We start from the raw sequence: 15735 nt of genomic DNA, 5'->3' as shown, positions 1-15735 counted from the left end.
AGGGTTTGGGGATGATGAAAGGGCTTTCTACGGGTAAGGATGGCAAAGGGTGGCAGTGACGGAAAGTCAGGCAACCTGTCCTGTCCGTCTTTTTGTATCGTGAATTGGAAAGACTGCAAGGGGGAGGGGAGTTGCTTGCGCCCTAAAGGAGGAGTTATTCAGATTCATTGCAGTGGGCGGCGGCTGCAAAACGCACCATTCTTCTTGTTTTGGCTCTGCAAAGCAGCCTTTTCAAGGGTTGGCTTGGGTGACAAAATGTCTTGTGTAGGCGTGGGTTTGTCTCCCTCTCGCTCTCTCTCCCTAAGATGTGTCCGGCATAGGCCAGGGTGCCACTCGAGGCCCAAACCAATTCTGGTTATCGCTTCTCGGCCTTTTGGCTAAGATCAAGTGTAGTATCTGTTCTTATCAGTTTAATATCTGATACGTCCCCTATCTGGGGACCATATATTAAATGGATTTTTAGAACAGGGAGATGGAAAAAGAGCTTGCTCTGTCCACTCCACGCATTGACCTGGTATTGCAGTACCTCCAGGAACGGTGCACCCCTTCTTAACCCAGTTTCCAAAAGCAGAACTCAATTCACCTGATTCATATTAGCCCGATTTAATGAATTGGAAGAAAGCATACGTCTTCATATGCACCTCAATTTGGCCCATTCACTTTTCACACTTCCTCCTTTTGTTTTTTATCTTTCACACTTTTGACTTTCTTTATTCATCCAAATAGCAAACTCATCACCACTCAACCTGACCAACTCGGCTATGTCCCCGTGCTGCAGTTCTCTGTCTTATCTAGATCATTTGCAATTGAATGGAATAGATCCCTTTTGGACAAAGTGGATTCACCTGCTGCTGCAGTGACCACAGGTGTGATAACATCTAGAATTGGCATCTGGTGCGATCTCTCCGCTTCCACTCCAAAGAAAGTTACCTGTTTATTCCTATCATGCATTGGTTTTTGGGGTTTTCTTTGAGTAATGATGATCTCTTTAGTAGTCTGTTGGCGCCCTCTCCTGGAGGAATAGTTTGCTTGCTCTTGGACATTCTAAAAGAGAGGTCATGATAGACATTGAGCTTCTGAGCTCAATTGGGGACAGTCATGGGTGATGAATGTTTGCAACCTACTGCGAAGCCTCATACCGCAATATAAGGAACGTCAAATACTAAGAAAGGGCGGCCTATGAAAGAATTACTACTTTCAATAAGTACACTTAAACGGCTAATTGGGAATAGAAAAACTGTAAAAAGCCCTCTGAGAAAGCCCCCCTCTAACCTTTGATAGTAAGCTTTTCTGTAGTCTGCCTGTTGATGTATTTTCCGTTTGAACTGTGCACAACATGAAGAGACGGAACACTGGCGGCTTGTCACAATGCCCCCCGATGACATCACAATAGCGCTGCTGCCTAGAAAACAAGCTGCGCAGAAGAAGTTGTTCTTTGGGTGGGAGGGTGGGCTAGTGGAAGGAGGGGGCAATCTCTTTTTTTCCCGGGTGGTAGGGGGATGACAGGAGAAGGGAAGCGGGTGGTGAGAAAGGTACAGAGGGCAGGGTTTGGGGGCTGGGAAGGAAAGGGAAAAGATTAGGGTTTGGGGATGATGAAAGGGCTTTCTACGGGTAAGGATGGCAAAGGGTGGCAGTGACGGAAAGTCAGGCAACCTGTCCTGTCCGTCTTTTTGTATCGTGAATTGGAAAGACTGCAAGGGGGAGGGGAGTTGCTTGCGCCCTAAAGGAGGAGTTATTCAGATTCATTGCAGTGGGCGGCGGCTGCAAAACGCACCATTCTTCTTGTTTTGGCTCTGCAAAGCAGCCTTTTCAAGGGTTGGCTTGGGTGACAAAATGTCTTGTGTAGGCGTGGGTTTGTCTCCCTCTCGCTCTCTCTCCCTAAGATGTGTCCGGCATAGGCCAGGGTGCCACTCGAGGCCCAAACCAATTCTGGTTATCGCTTCTCGGCCTTTTGGCTAAGATCAAGTGTAGTATCTGTTCTTATCAGTTTAATATCTGATACGTCCCCTATCTGGGGACCATATATTAAATGGATTTTTAGAACAGGGAGATGGAAAAAGAGCTTGCTCTGTCCACTCCACGCATTGACCTGGTATTGCAGTACCTCCAGGAACGGTGCACCCCTTCTTAACCCAGTTTCCAAAAGCAGAACTCAATTCACCTGATTCATATTAGCCCGATTTAATGAATTGGAAGAAAGCATACGTCTTCATATGCACCTCAATTTGGCCCATTCACTTTTCACACTTCCTCCTTTTGTTTTTTATCTTTCACACTTTTGACTTTCTTTATTCATCCAAATAGCAAACTCATCACCACTCAACCTGACCAACTCGGCTATGTCCCCGTGCTGCAGTTCTCTGTCTTATCTAGATCATTTGCAATTGAATGGAATAGATCCCTTTTGGACAAAGTGGATTCACCTGCTGCTGCAGTGACCACAGGTGTGATAACATCTAGAATTGGCATCTGGTGCGATCTCTCCGCTTCCACTCCAAAGAAAGTTACCTGTTTATTCCTATCATGCATTGGTTTTTGGGGTTTTCTTTGAGTAATGATGATCTCTTTAGTAGTCTGTTGGCGCCCTCTCCTGGAGGAATAGTTTGCTTGCTCTTGGACATTCTAAAAGAGAGGTCATGATAGACATTGAGCTTCTGAGCTCAATTGGGGACAGTCATGGGTGATGAATGTTTGCAACCTACTGCGAAGCCTCATACCGCAATATAAGGAACGTCAAATACTAAGAAAGGGCGGCCTATGAAAGAATTACTACTTTCAATAAGTACACTTAAACGGCTAATTGGGAATAGAAAAACTGTAAAAAGCCCTCTGAGAAAGCCCCCCTCTAACCTTTGATAGTAAGCTTTTCTGTAGTCTGCCTGTTGATGTATTTTCCGTTTGAACTGTGCACAACATGAAGAGACGGAACACTGGCGGCTTGTCACAATGCCCCCCGATGACATCACAATAGCGCTGCTGCCTAGAAAACAAGCTGCGCAGAAGAAGTTGTTCTTTGGGTGGGAGGGTGGGCTAGTGGAAGGAGGGGGCAATCTCTTTTTTTCCCGGGTGGTAGGGGGATGACAGGAGAAGGGAAGCGGGTGGTGAGAAAGGTACAGAGGGCAGGGTTTGGGGGCTGGGAAGGAAAGGGAAAAGATTAGGGTTTGGGGATGATGAAAGGGCTTTCTACGGGTAAGGATGGCAAAGGGTGGCAGTGACGGAAAGTCAGGCAACCTGTCCTGTCCGTCTTTTTGTATCGTGAATTGGAAAGACTGCAAGGGGGAGGGGAGTTGCTTGCGCCCTAAAGGAGGAGTTATTCAGATTCATTGCAGTGGGCGGCGGCTGCAAAACGCACCATTCTTCTTGTTTTGGCTCTGCAAAGCAGCCTTTTCAAGGGTTGGCTTGGGTGACAAAATGTCTTGTGTAGGCGTGGGTTTGTCTCCCTCTCGCTCTCTCTCCCTAAGATGTGTCCGGCATAGGCCAGGGTGCCACTCGAGGCCCAAACCAATTCTGGTTATCGCTTCTCGGCCTTTTGGCTAAGATCAAGTGTAGTATCTGTTCTTATCAGTTTAATATCTGATACGTCCCCTATCTGGGGACCATATATTAAATGGATTTTTAGAACAGGGAGATGGAAAAAGAGCTTGCTCTGTCCACTCCACGCATTGACCTGGTATTGCAGTACCTCCAGGAACGGTGCACCCCTTCTTAACCCAGTTTCCAAAAGCAGAACTCAATTCACCTGATTCATATTAGCCCGATTTAATGAATTGGAAGAAAGCATACGTCTTCATATGCACCTCAATTTGGCCCATTCACTTTTCACACTTCCTCCTTTTGTTTTTTATCTTTCACACTTTTGACTTTCTTTATTCATCCAAATAGCAAACTCATCACCACTCAACCTGACCAACTCGGCTATGTCCCCGTGCTGCAGTTCTCTGTCTTATCTAGATCATTTGCAATTGAATGGAATAGATCCCTTTTGGACAAAGTGGATTCACCTGCTGCTGCAGTGACCACAGGTGTGATAACATCTAGAATTGGCATCTGGTGCGATCTCTCCGCTTCCACTCCAAAGAAAGTTACCTGTTTATTCCTATCATGCATTGGTTTTTGGGGTTTTCTTTGAGTAATGATGATCTCTTTAGTAGTCTGTTGGCGCCCTCTCCTGGAGGAATAGTTTGCTTGCTCTTGGACATTCTAAAAGAGAGGTCATGATAGACATTGAGCTTCTGAGCTCAATTGGGGACAGTCATGGGTGATGAATGTTTGCAACCTACTGCGAAGCCTCATACCGCAATATAAGGAACGTCAAATACTAAGAAAGGGCGGCCTATGAAAGAATTACTACTTTCAATAAGTACACTTAAACGGCTAATTGGGAATAGAAAAACTGTAAAAAGCCCTCTGAGAAAGCCCCCCTCTAACCTTTGATAGTAAGCTTTTCTGTAGTCTGCCTGTTGATGTATTTTCCGTTTGAACTGTGCACAACATGAAGAGACGGAACACTGGCGGCTTGTCACAATGCCCCCCGATGACATCACAATAGCGCTGCTGCCTAGAAAACAAGCTGCGCAGAAGAAGTTGTTCTTTGGGTGGGAGGGTGGGCTAGTGGAAGGAGGGGGCAATCTCTTTTTTTCCCGGGTGGTAGGGGGATGACAGGAGAAGGGAAGCGGGTGGTGAGAAAGGTACAGAGGGCAGGGTTTGGGGGCTGGGAAGGAAAGGGAAAAGATTAGGGTTTGGGGATGATGAAAGGGCTTTCTACGGGTAAGGATGGCAAAGGGTGGCAGTGACGGAAAGTCAGGCAACCTGTCCTGTCCGTCTTTTTGTATCGTGAATTGGAAAGACTGCAAGGGGGAGGGGAGTTGCTTGCGCCCTAAAGGAGGAGTTATTCAGATTCATTGCAGTGGGCGGCGGCTGCAAAACGCACCATTCTTCTTGTTTTGGCTCTGCAAAGCAGCCTTTTCAAGGGTTGGCTTGGGTGACAAAATGTCTTGTGTAGGCGTGGGTTTGTCTCCCTCTCGCTCTCTCTCCCTAAGATGTGTCCGGCATAGGCCAGGGTGCCACTCGAGGCCCAAACCAATTCTGGTTATCGCTTCTCGGCCTTTTGGCTAAGATCAAGTGTAGTATCTGTTCTTATCAGTTTAATATCTGATACGTCCCCTATCTGGGGACCATATATTAAATGGATTTTTAGAACAGGGAGATGGAAAAAGAGCTTGCTCTGTCCACTCCACGCATTGACCTGGTATTGCAGTACCTCCAGGAACGGTGCACCCCTTCTTAACCCAGTTTCCAAAAGCAGAACTCAATTCACCTGATTCATATTAGCCCGATTTAATGAATTGGAAGAAAGCATACGTCTTCATATGCACCTCAATTTGGCCCATTCACTTTTCACACTTCCTCCTTTTGTTTTTTATCTTTCACACTTTTGACTTTCTTTATTCATCCAAATAGCAAACTCATCACCACTCAACCTGACCAACTCGGCTATGTCCCCGTGCTGCAGTTCTCTGTCTTATCTAGATCATTTGCAATTGAATGGAATAGATCCCTTTTGGACAAAGTGGATTCACCTGCTGCTGCAGTGACCACAGGTGTGATAACATCTAGAATTGGCATCTGGTGCGATCTCTCCGCTTCCACTCCAAAGAAAGTTACCTGTTTATTCCTATCATGCATTGGTTTTTGGGGTTTTCTTTGAGTAATGATGATCTCTTTAGTAGTCTGTTGGCGCCCTCTCCTGGAGGAATAGTTTGCTTGCTCTTGGACATTCTAAAAGAGAGGTCATGATAGACATTGAGCTTCTGAGCTCAATTGGGGACAGTCATGGGTGATGAATGTTTGCAACCTACTGCGAAGCCTCATACCGCAATATAAGGAACGTCAAATACTAAGAAAGGGCGGCCTATGAAAGAATTACTACTTTCAATAAGTACACTTAAACGGCTAATTGGGAATAGAAAAACTGTAAAAAGCCCTCTGAGAAAGCCCCCCTCTAACCTTTGATAGTAAGCTTTTCTGTAGTCTGCCTGTTGATGTATTTTCCGTTTGAACTGTGCACAACATGAAGAGACGGAACACTGGCGGCTTGTCACAATGCCCCCCGATGACATCACAATAGCGCTGCTGCCTAGAAAACAAGCTGCGCAGAAGAAGTTGTTCTTTGGGTGGGAGGGTGGGCTAGTGGAAGGAGGGGGCAATCTCTTTTTTTCCCGGGTGGTAGGGGGATGACAGGAGAAGGGAAGCGGGTGGTGAGAAAGGTACAGAGGGCAGGGTTTGGGGGCTGGGAAGGAAAGGGAAAAGATTAGGGTTTGGGGATGATGAAAGGAATTTCTACGGGTAAGGATGGCAAAGGGTGGCAGTGACGGAAAGTCAGGCAACCTGTCCTGTCCGTCTTTTTGTATCATGAATTGGAAAGACTGCAAGGGGGAGGGGAGTTGCTTGCGCCCTAAAGGAGGAGTTATTCAGATTCATTGCAGTGGGCGGCGGCTGCAAAACGCACCATTCTTCTTGTTTTGGCTCTGCAAAGCAGCCTTTTCAAGGGTTGGCTTGGGTGACAAAATGTCTTGTGTAGGCGTGGGTTTGTCTCCCTCTCGCTCTCTCTCCCTAAGATGTGTCCGGCATAGGCCAGGGTGCCACTCGAGGCCCAAACCAATTCTGGTTATCGCTTCTCGGCCTTTTGGCTAAGATCAAGTGTAGTATCTGTTCTTATCAGTTTAATATCTGATACGTCCCCTATCTGGGGACCATATATTAAATGGATTTTTAGAACAGGGAGATGGAAAAAGAGCTTGCTCTGTCCACTCCACGCATTGACCTGGTATTGCAGTACCTCCAGGAACGGTGCACCCCTTCTTAACCCAGTTTCCAAAAGCAGAACTCAATTCACCTGATTCATATTAGCCCGATTTAATGAATTGGAAGAAAGCATACGTCTTCATATGCACCTCAATTTGGCCCATTCACTTTTCACACTTCCTCCTTTTGTTTTTTATCTTTCACACTTTTGACTTTCTTTATTCATCCAAATAGCAAACTCATCACCACTCAACCTGACCAACTCGGCTATGTCCCCGTGCTGCAGTTCTCTGTCTTATCTAGATCATTTGCAATTGAATGGAATAGATCCCTTTTGGACAAAGTGGATTCACCTGCTGCTGCAGTGACCACAGGTGTGATAACATCTAGAATTGGCATCTGGTGCGATCTCTCCGCTTCCACTCCAAAGAAAGTTACCTGTTTATTCCTATCATGCATTGGTTTTTGGGGTTTTCTTTGAGTAATGATGATCTCTTTAGTAGTCTGTTGGCGCCCTCTCCTGGAGGAATAGTTTGCTTGCTCTTGGACATTCTAAAAGAGAGGTCATGATAGACATTGAGCTTCTGAGCTCAATTGGGGACAGTCATGGGTGATGAATGTTTGCAACCTACTGCGAAGCCTCATACCGCAATATAAGGAACGTCAAATACTAAGAAAGGGCGGCCTATGAAAGAATTACTACTTTCAATAAGTACACTTAAACGGCTAATTGGGAATAGAAAAACTGTAAAAAGCCCTCTGAGAAAGCCCCCCTCTAACCTTTGATAGTAAGCTTTTCTGTAGTCTGCCTGTTGATGTATTTTCCGTTTGAACTGTGCACAACATGAAGAGACGGAACACTGGCGGCTTGTCACAATGCCCCCCGATGACATCACAATAGCGCTGCTGCCTAGAAAACAAGCTGCGCAGAAGAAGTTGTTCTTTGGGTGGGAGGGTGGGCTAGTGGAAGGAGGGGGCAATCTCTTTTTTTCCCGGGTGGTAGGGGGATGACAGGAGAAGGGAAGCGGGTGGTGAGAAAGGTACAGAGGGCAGGGTTTGGGGGCTGGGAAGGAAAGGGAAAAGATTAGGGTTTGGGGATGATGAAAGGGCTTTCTACGGGTAAGGATGGCAAAGGGTGGCAGTGACGGAAAGTCAGGCAACCTGTCCTGTCCGTCTTTTTGTATCGTGAATTGGAAAGACTGCAAGGGGGAGGGGAGTTGCTTGCGCCCTAAAGGAGGAGTTATTCAGATTCATTGCAGTGGGCGGCGGCTGCAAAACGCACCATTCTTCTTGTTTTGGCTCTGCAAAGCAGCCTTTTCAAGGGTTGGCTTGGGTGACAAAATGTCTTGTGTAGGCGTGGGTTTGTCTCCCTCTCGCTCTCTCTCCCTAAGATGTGTCCGGCATAGGCCAGGGTGCCACTCGAGGCCCAAACCAATTCTGGTTATCGCTTCTCGGCCTTTTGGCTAAGATCAAGTGTAGTATCTGTTCTTATCAGTTTAATATCTGATACGTCCCCTATCTGGGGACCATATATTAAATGGATTTTTAGAACAGGGAGATGGAAAAAGAGCTTGCTCTGTCCACTCCACGCATTGACCTGGTATTGCAGTACCTCCAGGAACGGTGCACCCCTTCTTAACCCAGTTTCCAAAAGCAGAACTCAATTCACCTGATTCATATTAGCCCGATTTAATGAATTGGAAGAAAGCATACGTCTTCATATGCACCTCAATTTGGCCCATTCACTTTTCACACTTCCTCCTTTTGTTTTTTATCTTTCACACTTTTGACTTTCTTTATTCATCCAAATAGCAAACTCATCACCACTCAACCTGACCAACTCGGCTATGTCCCCGTGCTGCAGTTCTCTGTCTTATCTAGATCATTTGCAATTGAATGGAATAGATCCCTTTTGGACAAAGTGGATTCACCTGCTGCTGCAGTGACCACAGGTGTGATAACATCTAGAATTGGCATCTGGTGCGATCTCTCCGCTTCCACTCCAAAGAAAGTTACCTGTTTATTCCTATCATGCATTGGTTTTTGGGGTTTTCTTTGAGTAATGATGATCTCTTTAGTAGTCTGTTGGCGCCCTCTCCTGGAGGAATAGTTTGCTTGCTCTTGGACATTCTAAAAGAGAGGTCATGATAGACATTGAGCTTCTGAGCTCAATTGGGGACAGTCATGGGTGATGAATGTTTGCAACCTACTGCGAAGCCTCATACTGCAATATAAGGAACGTCAAATACTAAGAAAGGGCGGCCTATGAAAGAATTACTACTTTCAATAAGTACACTTAAACGGCTAATTGGGAATAGAAAAACTGTAAAAAGCCCTCTGAGAAAGCCCCCCTCTAACCTTTGATAGTAAGCTTTTCTGTAGTCTGCCTGTTGATGTATTTTCCGTTTGAACTGTGCACAACATGAAGAGACGGAACACTGGCGGCTTGTCACAATGCCCCCCGATGACATCACAATAGCGCTGCTGCCTAGAAAACAAGCTGCGCAGAAGAAGTTGTTCTTTGGGTGGGAGGGTGGGCTAGTGGAAGGAGGGGGCAATCTCTTTTTTTCCCGGGTGGTAGGGGGATGACAGGAGAAGGGAAGCGGGTGGTGAGAAAGGTACAGAGGGCAGGGTTTGGGGGCTGGGAAGGAAAGGGAAAAGATTAGGGTTTGGGGATGATGAAAGGGCTTTCTACGGGTAAGGATGGCAAAGGGTGGCAGTGACGGAAAGTCAGGCAACCTGTCCTGTCCGTCTTTTTGTATCGTGAATTGGAAAGACTGCAAGGGGGAGGGGAGTTGCTTGCGCCCTAAAGGAGGAGTTATTCAGATTCATTGCAGTGGGCGGCGGCTGCAAAACGCACCATTCTTCTTGTTTTGGCTCTGCAAAGCAGCCTTTTCAAGGGTTGGCTTGGGTGACAAAATGTCTTGTGTAGGCGTGGGTTTGTCTCCCTCTCGCTCTCTCTCCCTAAGATGTGTCCGGCATAGGCCAGGGTGCCACTCGAGGCCCAAACCAATTCTGGTTATCGCTTCTCGGCCTTTTGGCTAAGATCAAGTGTAGTATCTGTTCTTATCAGTTTAATATCTGATACGTCCCCTATCTGGGGACCATATATTAAATGGATTTTTAGAACAGGGAGATGGAAAAAGAGCTTGCTCTGTCCACTCCACGCATTGACCTGGTATTGCAGTACCTCCAGGAACGGTGCACCCCTTCTTAACCCAGTTTCCAAAAGCAGAACTCAATTCACCTGATTCATATTAGCCCGATTTAATGAATTGGAAGAAAGCATACGTCTTCATATGCACCTCAATTTGGCCCATTCACTTTTCACACTTCCTCCTTTTGTTTTTTATCTTTCACACTTTTGACTTTCTTTATTCATCCAAATAGCAAACTCATCACCACTCAACCTGACCAACTCGGCTATGTCCCCGTGCTGCAGTTCTCTGTCTTATCTAGATCATTTGCAATTGAATGGAATAGATCCCTTTTGGACAAAGTGGATTCACCTGCTGCTGCAGTGACCACAGGTGTGATAACATCTAGAATTGGCATCTGGTGCGATCTCTCCGCTTCCACTCCAAAGAAAGTTACCTGTTTATTCCTATCATGCATTGGTTTTTGGGGTTTTCTTTGAGTAATGATGATCTCTTTAGTAGTCTGTTGGCGCCCTCTCCTGGAGGAATAGTTTGCTTGCTCTTGGACATTCTAAAAGAGAGGTCATGATAGACATTGAGCTTCTGAGCTCAATTGGGGACAGTCATGGGTGATGAATGTTTGCAACCTACTGCGAAGCCTCATACCGCAATATAAGGAACGTCAAATACTAAGAAAGGGCGGCCTATGAAAGAATTACTACTTTCAATAAGTACACTTAAACGGCTAATTGGGAATAGAAAAACTGTAAAAAGCCCTCTGAGAAAGCCCCCCTCTAACCTTTGATAGTAAGCTTTTCTGTAGTCTGCCTGTTGATGTATTTTCCGTTTGAACTGTGCACAACATGAAGAGACGGAACACTGGCGGCTTGTCACAATGCCCCCCGATGACATCACAATAGCGCTGCTGCCTAGAAAACAAGCTGCGCAGAAGAAGTTGTTCTTTGGGTGGGAGGGTGGGCTAGTGGAAGGAGGGGGCAATCTCTTTTTTTCCCGGGTGGTAGGGGGATGACAGGAGAAGGGAAGCGGGTGGTGAGAAAGGTACAGAGGGCAGGGTTTGGGGGCTGGGAAGGAAAGGGAAAAGATTAGGGTTTGGGGATGATGAAAGGGCTTTCTACGGGTAAGGATGGCAAAGGGTGGCAGTGACGGAAAGTCAGGCAACCTGTCCTGTCCGTCTTTTTGTATCGTGAATTGGAAAGACTGCAAGGGGGAGGGGAGTTGCTTGCGCCCTAAAGGAGGAGTTATTCAGATTCATTGCAGTGGGCGGCGGCTGCAAAACGCACCATTCTTCTTGTTTTGGCTCTGCAAAGCAGCCTTTTCAAGGGTTGGCTTGGGTGACAAAATGTCTTGTGTAGGCGTGGGTTTGTCTCCCTCTCGCTCTCTCTCCCTAAGATGTGTCCGGCATAGGCCAGGGTGCCACTCGAGGCCCAAACCAATTCTGGTTATCGCTTCTCGGCCTTTTGGCTAAGATCAAGTGTAGTATCTGTTCTTATCAGTTTAATATCTGATACGTCCCCTATCTGGGGACCATATATTAAATGGATTTTTAGAACAGGGAGATGGAAAAAGAGCTTGCTCTGTCCACTCCACGCATTGACCTGGTATTGCAGTACCTCCAGGAACGGTGCACCCCTTCTTAACCCAGTTTCCAAAAGCAGAACTCAATTCACCTGATTCATATTAGCCCGATTTAATGAATTGGAAGAAAGCATACGTCTTCATATGCACCTCAATTTGGCCCATTCACTTTTCACACTTCCTCCTTTTGTTTTTTATCTTTCACACTTTTGACTTTCTTTATTCATCCAAATAGCAAACTCATCACCACTCAACCTGACCAACTCGGCTATGTCCCCGTGCTGCAGTTCTCTGTCTTATCTAGATCATTTGCAATTGAATGGAATAGATCCCTTTTGGACAAAGTGGATTCACCTGCTGCTGCAGTGACCACAGGTGTGATAACATCTAGAATTGGCATCTGGTGCGATCTCTCCGCTTCCACTCCAAAGAAAGTTACCTGTTTATTCCTATCATGCATTGGTTTTTGGGGTTTTCTTTGAGTAATGATGATCTCTTTAGTAGTCTGTTGGCGCCCTCTCCTGGAGGAATAGTTTGCTTGCTCTTGGACATTCTAAAAGAGAGGTCATGATAGACATTGAGCTTCTGAGCTCAATTGGGGACAGTCATGGGTGATGAATGTTTGCAACCTACTGCGAAGCCTCATACCGCAATATAAGGAACGTCAAATACTAAGAAAGGGCGGCCTATGAAAGAATTACTACTTTCAATAAGTACACTTAAACGGCTAATTGGGAATAGAAAAACTGTAAAAAGCCCTCTGAGAAAGCCCCCCTCTAACCTTTGATAGTAAGCTTTTCTGTAGTCTGCCTGTTGATGTATTTTCCGTTTGAACTGTGCACAACATGAAGAGACGGAACACTGGCGGCTTGTCACAATGCCCCCCGATGACATCACAATAGCGCTGCTGCCTAGAAAACAAGCTGCGCAGAAGAAGTTGTTCTTTGGGTGGGAGGGTGGGCTAGTGGAAGGAGGGGGCAATCTCTTTTTTTCCCGGGTGGTAGGGGGATGACAGGAGAAGGGAAGCGGGTGGTGAGAAAGGTACAGAGGGCAGGGTTTGGGGGCTGGGAAGGAAAGGGAAAAGATTAGGGTTTGGGGATGATGAAAGGGCTTTCTACGGGTAAGGATGGCAAAGGGTGGCAGTGACGGAAAGTCAGGCAACCTGTCCTGTCCGTCTTTTTGTATCGTGAATTGGAAAGACTGCAAGGGGGAGGGGAGTTGCTTGCGCCCTAAAGGAGGAGTTATTCAGATTCATTGCAGTGGGCGGCGGCTGCAAAACGCACCATTCTTCTTGTTTTGGCTCTGCAAAGCAGCCTTTTCAAGGGTTGGCTTGGGTGACAAAATGTCTTGTGTAGGCGTGGGTTTGTCTCCCTCTCGCTCTCTCTCCCTAAGATGTGTCCGGCATAGGCCAGGGTGCCACTCGAGGCCCAAATCAATTCTGGTTATCGCTTCTCGGCCTTTTGGCTAAGATCAAGTGTAGTATCTGTTCTTATCAGTTTAATATCTGATACGTCCCCTATCTGGGGACCATATATTAAATGGATTTTTAGAACAGGGAGATGGAAAAAGAGCTTGCTCTGTCCACTCCACGCATTGACCTGGTATTGCAGTACCTCCAGGAACGGTGCACCCCTTCTTAACCCAGTTTCCAAAAGCAGAACTCAATTCACCTGATTCATATTAGCCCGATTTAATGAATTGGAAGAAAGCATACGTCTTCATATGCACCTCAATTTGGCCCATTCACTTTTCACACTTCCTCCTTTTGTTTTTTATCTTTCACACTTTTGACTTTCTTTATTCATCCAAATAGCAAACTCATCACCACTCAACCTGACCAACTCGGCTATGTCCCCGTGCTGCAGTTCTCTGTCTTATCTAGATCATTTGCAATTGAATGGAATAGATCCCTTTTGGACAAAGTGGATTCACCTGCTGCTGCAGTGACCACAGGTGTGATAACATCTAGAATTGGCATCTGGTGCGATCTCTCCGCTTCCACTCCAAAGAAAGTTACCTGTTTATTCCTATCATGCATTGGTTTTTGGGGTTTTCTTTGAGTAATGATGATCTCTTTAGTAGTCTGTTGGCGCCCTCTCCTGGAGGAATAGTTTGCTTGCTCTTGGACATTCTAAAAGAGAGGTCATGATAGACATTGAGCTTCTGAGCTCAATTGGGGACAGTCATGGGTGATGAATGTTTGCAACCTACTGCGAAGCCTCATACCGCAATATAAGGAACGTCAAATACTAAGAAAGGGCGGCCTATGAAAGAATTACTACTTTCAATAAGTACACTTAAACGGCTAATTGGGAATAGAAAAACTGTAAAAAGCCCTCTGAGAAAGCCCCCCTCTAACCTTTGATAGTAAGCTTTTCTGTAGTCTGCCTGTTGATGTATTTTCCGTTTGAACTGTGCACAACATGAAGAGACGGAACACTGGCGGCTTGTCACAATGCCCCCCGATGACATCACAATAGCGCTGCTGCCTAGAAAACAAGCTGCGCAGAAGAAGTTGTTCTTTGGGTGGGAGGGTGGGCTAGTGGAAGGAGGGGGCAATCTCTTTTTTTCCCGGGTGGTAGGGGGATGACAGGAGAAGGGAAGCGGGTGGTGAGAAAGGTACAGAGGGCAGGGTTTGGGGGCTGGGAAGGAAAGGGAAAAGATTAGGGTTTGGGGATGATGAAAGGGCTTTCTACGGGTAAGGATGGCAAAGGGTGGCAGTGACGGAAAGTCAGGCAACCTGTCCTGTCCGTCTTTTTGTATCGTGAATTGGAAAGACTGCAAGGGGGAGGGGAGTTGCTTGCGCCCTAAAGGAGGAGTTATTCAGATTCATTGCAGTGGGCGGCGGCTGCAAAACGCACCATTCTTCTTGTTTTGGCTCTGCAAAGCAGCCTTTTCAAGGGTTGGCTTGGGTGACAAAATGTCTTGTGTAGGCGTGGGTTTGTCTCCCTCTCGCTCTCTCTCCCTAAGATGTGTCCGGCATAGGCCAGGGTGCCACTCGAGGCCCAAACCAATTCTGGTTATCGCTTCTCGGCCTTTTGGCTAAGATCAAGTGTAGTCCCTTCATTGGGTTTGCCTTGGTCTTGGCTGGGAGGGGCCCGGGCTTGCACAACCGCCGGCCTCGGGGATTGTTGCGCCTTTTGGTGCTTACGTCCCCTTATGGCTGGTGGTTCCTGGGCTCGGGAGGCGATCACCTGCGGCACTGCGCTTTTGTGTGGTGGCCGATGACCGTTTTCTGAAATTTGCGGATGTAATCTCATCTGTTCTTATCAGTTTAATATCTGATACGTCCCCTATCTGGGGACCATATATTAAATGGATTTTTAGAACAGGGAGATGGAAAAAGAGCTTGCTCTGTCCACTCCACGCATTGACCTGGTATTGCAGTACCTCCAGGAACGGTGCACCCCTTCTTAACCCAGTTTCCAAAAGCAGAACTCAATTCACCTGATTCATATTAGCCCGATTTAATGAATTGGAAGAAAGCATACGTCTTCATATGCACCTCAATTTGGCCCATTCACTTTTCACACTTCCTCCTTTTGTTTTTTATCTTTCACACTTTTGACTTTCTTTATTCATCCAAATAGCAAACTCATCACCACTCAACCTGACCAACTCGGCTATGTCCCCGTGCTGCAGTTCTCTGTCTTATCTAGATCATTTGCAATTGAATGGAATAGATCCCTTTTGGACAAAGTGGATTCACCTGCTGCTGCAGTGACCACAGGTGTGATAACATCTAGAATTGGCATCTGGTGCGATCTCTCCGCTTCCACTCCAAAGAAAGTTACCTGTTTATTCCTATCATGCATTGGTTTTTGGGGTTTTCTTTGAGTAATGATGATCTCTTTAGTAGTCTGTTGGCGCCCTCTCCTGGAGGAATAGTTTGCTTGCTCTTGGACATTCTAAAAGAGAGGTCATGATAGACATTGAGCTTCTGAGCTCAATTGGGGACAGTCATGGGTGATGAATGTTTGCAACCTACTGCGAAGCCTCATACCGCAATATAAGGAACGTCAAATACTAAGAAAGGGCGGCCTATGAAAGAATTACTACTTTCAATAAGTACACTTAAACGGCTAATTGGGAATAGAAAAACTGTAAAAAGCCCTCTGAGAAAGCCCCCCTCTAACCTTTGATAGTAAGCTTTTCTGTAGTCTGCCTGTTGATGTATTTTCCGTTTGAACTGTGCACA

At 46.3% G+C, this 15735-nt stretch overlaps 10 non-coding genes across 10 annotated transcripts; all 10 read left to right on the top strand.

Moving 5' to 3' along the window:
- The first annotated feature begins 357 nt into the window (after nt 1–357).
- On the top strand, nt 358–548 carry LOC142286588 (U2 spliceosomal RNA). Its single transcript, XR_012747711.1, has one exon. It is a non-coding gene; the product is annotated as a U2 spliceosomal RNA (small nuclear RNA).
- Nucleotides 549–1935: 1387 nt separating this feature from the next.
- On the top strand, nt 1936–2126 carry LOC142286587 (U2 spliceosomal RNA). The gene has a single exon (XR_012747710.1). It is a non-coding gene; the product is annotated as a U2 spliceosomal RNA (small nuclear RNA).
- A 1387-nt stretch (nt 2127–3513) lies between these two features.
- Nucleotides 3514–3704, top strand: LOC142286586 (U2 spliceosomal RNA). The gene has a single exon (XR_012747709.1). It is a non-coding gene; the product is annotated as a U2 spliceosomal RNA (small nuclear RNA).
- A 1387-nt stretch (nt 3705–5091) lies between these two features.
- LOC142286585 (U2 spliceosomal RNA) lies at nt 5092–5282 on the top strand. Its single transcript, XR_012747708.1, has one exon. It is a non-coding gene; the product is annotated as a U2 spliceosomal RNA (small nuclear RNA).
- A 1387-nt stretch (nt 5283–6669) lies between these two features.
- On the top strand, nt 6670–6860 carry LOC142286584 (U2 spliceosomal RNA). Its single transcript, XR_012747707.1, has one exon. It is a non-coding gene; the product is annotated as a U2 spliceosomal RNA (small nuclear RNA).
- A 1387-nt stretch (nt 6861–8247) lies between these two features.
- On the top strand, nt 8248–8438 carry LOC142286582 (U2 spliceosomal RNA). The gene has a single exon (XR_012747705.1). It is a non-coding gene; the product is annotated as a U2 spliceosomal RNA (small nuclear RNA).
- A 1387-nt stretch (nt 8439–9825) lies between these two features.
- Nucleotides 9826–10016, top strand: LOC142286581 (U2 spliceosomal RNA). Its single transcript, XR_012747704.1, has one exon. It is a non-coding gene; the product is annotated as a U2 spliceosomal RNA (small nuclear RNA).
- Nucleotides 10017–11403: 1387 nt separating this feature from the next.
- Nucleotides 11404–11594, top strand: LOC142286580 (U2 spliceosomal RNA). The gene has a single exon (XR_012747703.1). It is a non-coding gene; the product is annotated as a U2 spliceosomal RNA (small nuclear RNA).
- A 1387-nt stretch (nt 11595–12981) lies between these two features.
- Nucleotides 12982–13172, top strand: LOC142286579 (U2 spliceosomal RNA). The gene has a single exon (XR_012747702.1). It is a non-coding gene; the product is annotated as a U2 spliceosomal RNA (small nuclear RNA).
- Nucleotides 13173–14764: 1592 nt separating this feature from the next.
- On the top strand, nt 14765–14949 carry LOC142286562 (U2 spliceosomal RNA). Its single transcript, XR_012747687.1, has one exon. It is a non-coding gene; the product is annotated as a U2 spliceosomal RNA (small nuclear RNA).
- Nucleotides 14950–15735: the final 786 nt, after the last annotated feature.

Source organism: Anomaloglossus baeobatrachus, unplaced genomic scaffold (assembly GCF_048569485.1).
Source record: "Anomaloglossus baeobatrachus isolate aAnoBae1 unplaced genomic scaffold, aAnoBae1.hap1 Scaffold_663, whole genome shotgun sequence".
NCBI classification, from domain to species: domain Eukaryota; kingdom Metazoa; phylum Chordata; class Amphibia; order Anura; family Aromobatidae; genus Anomaloglossus; species Anomaloglossus baeobatrachus.
The sequence above is the reverse complement of the archived record's forward strand: the minus strand, read 5'-3'. Positions and strand labels throughout refer to the sequence as shown.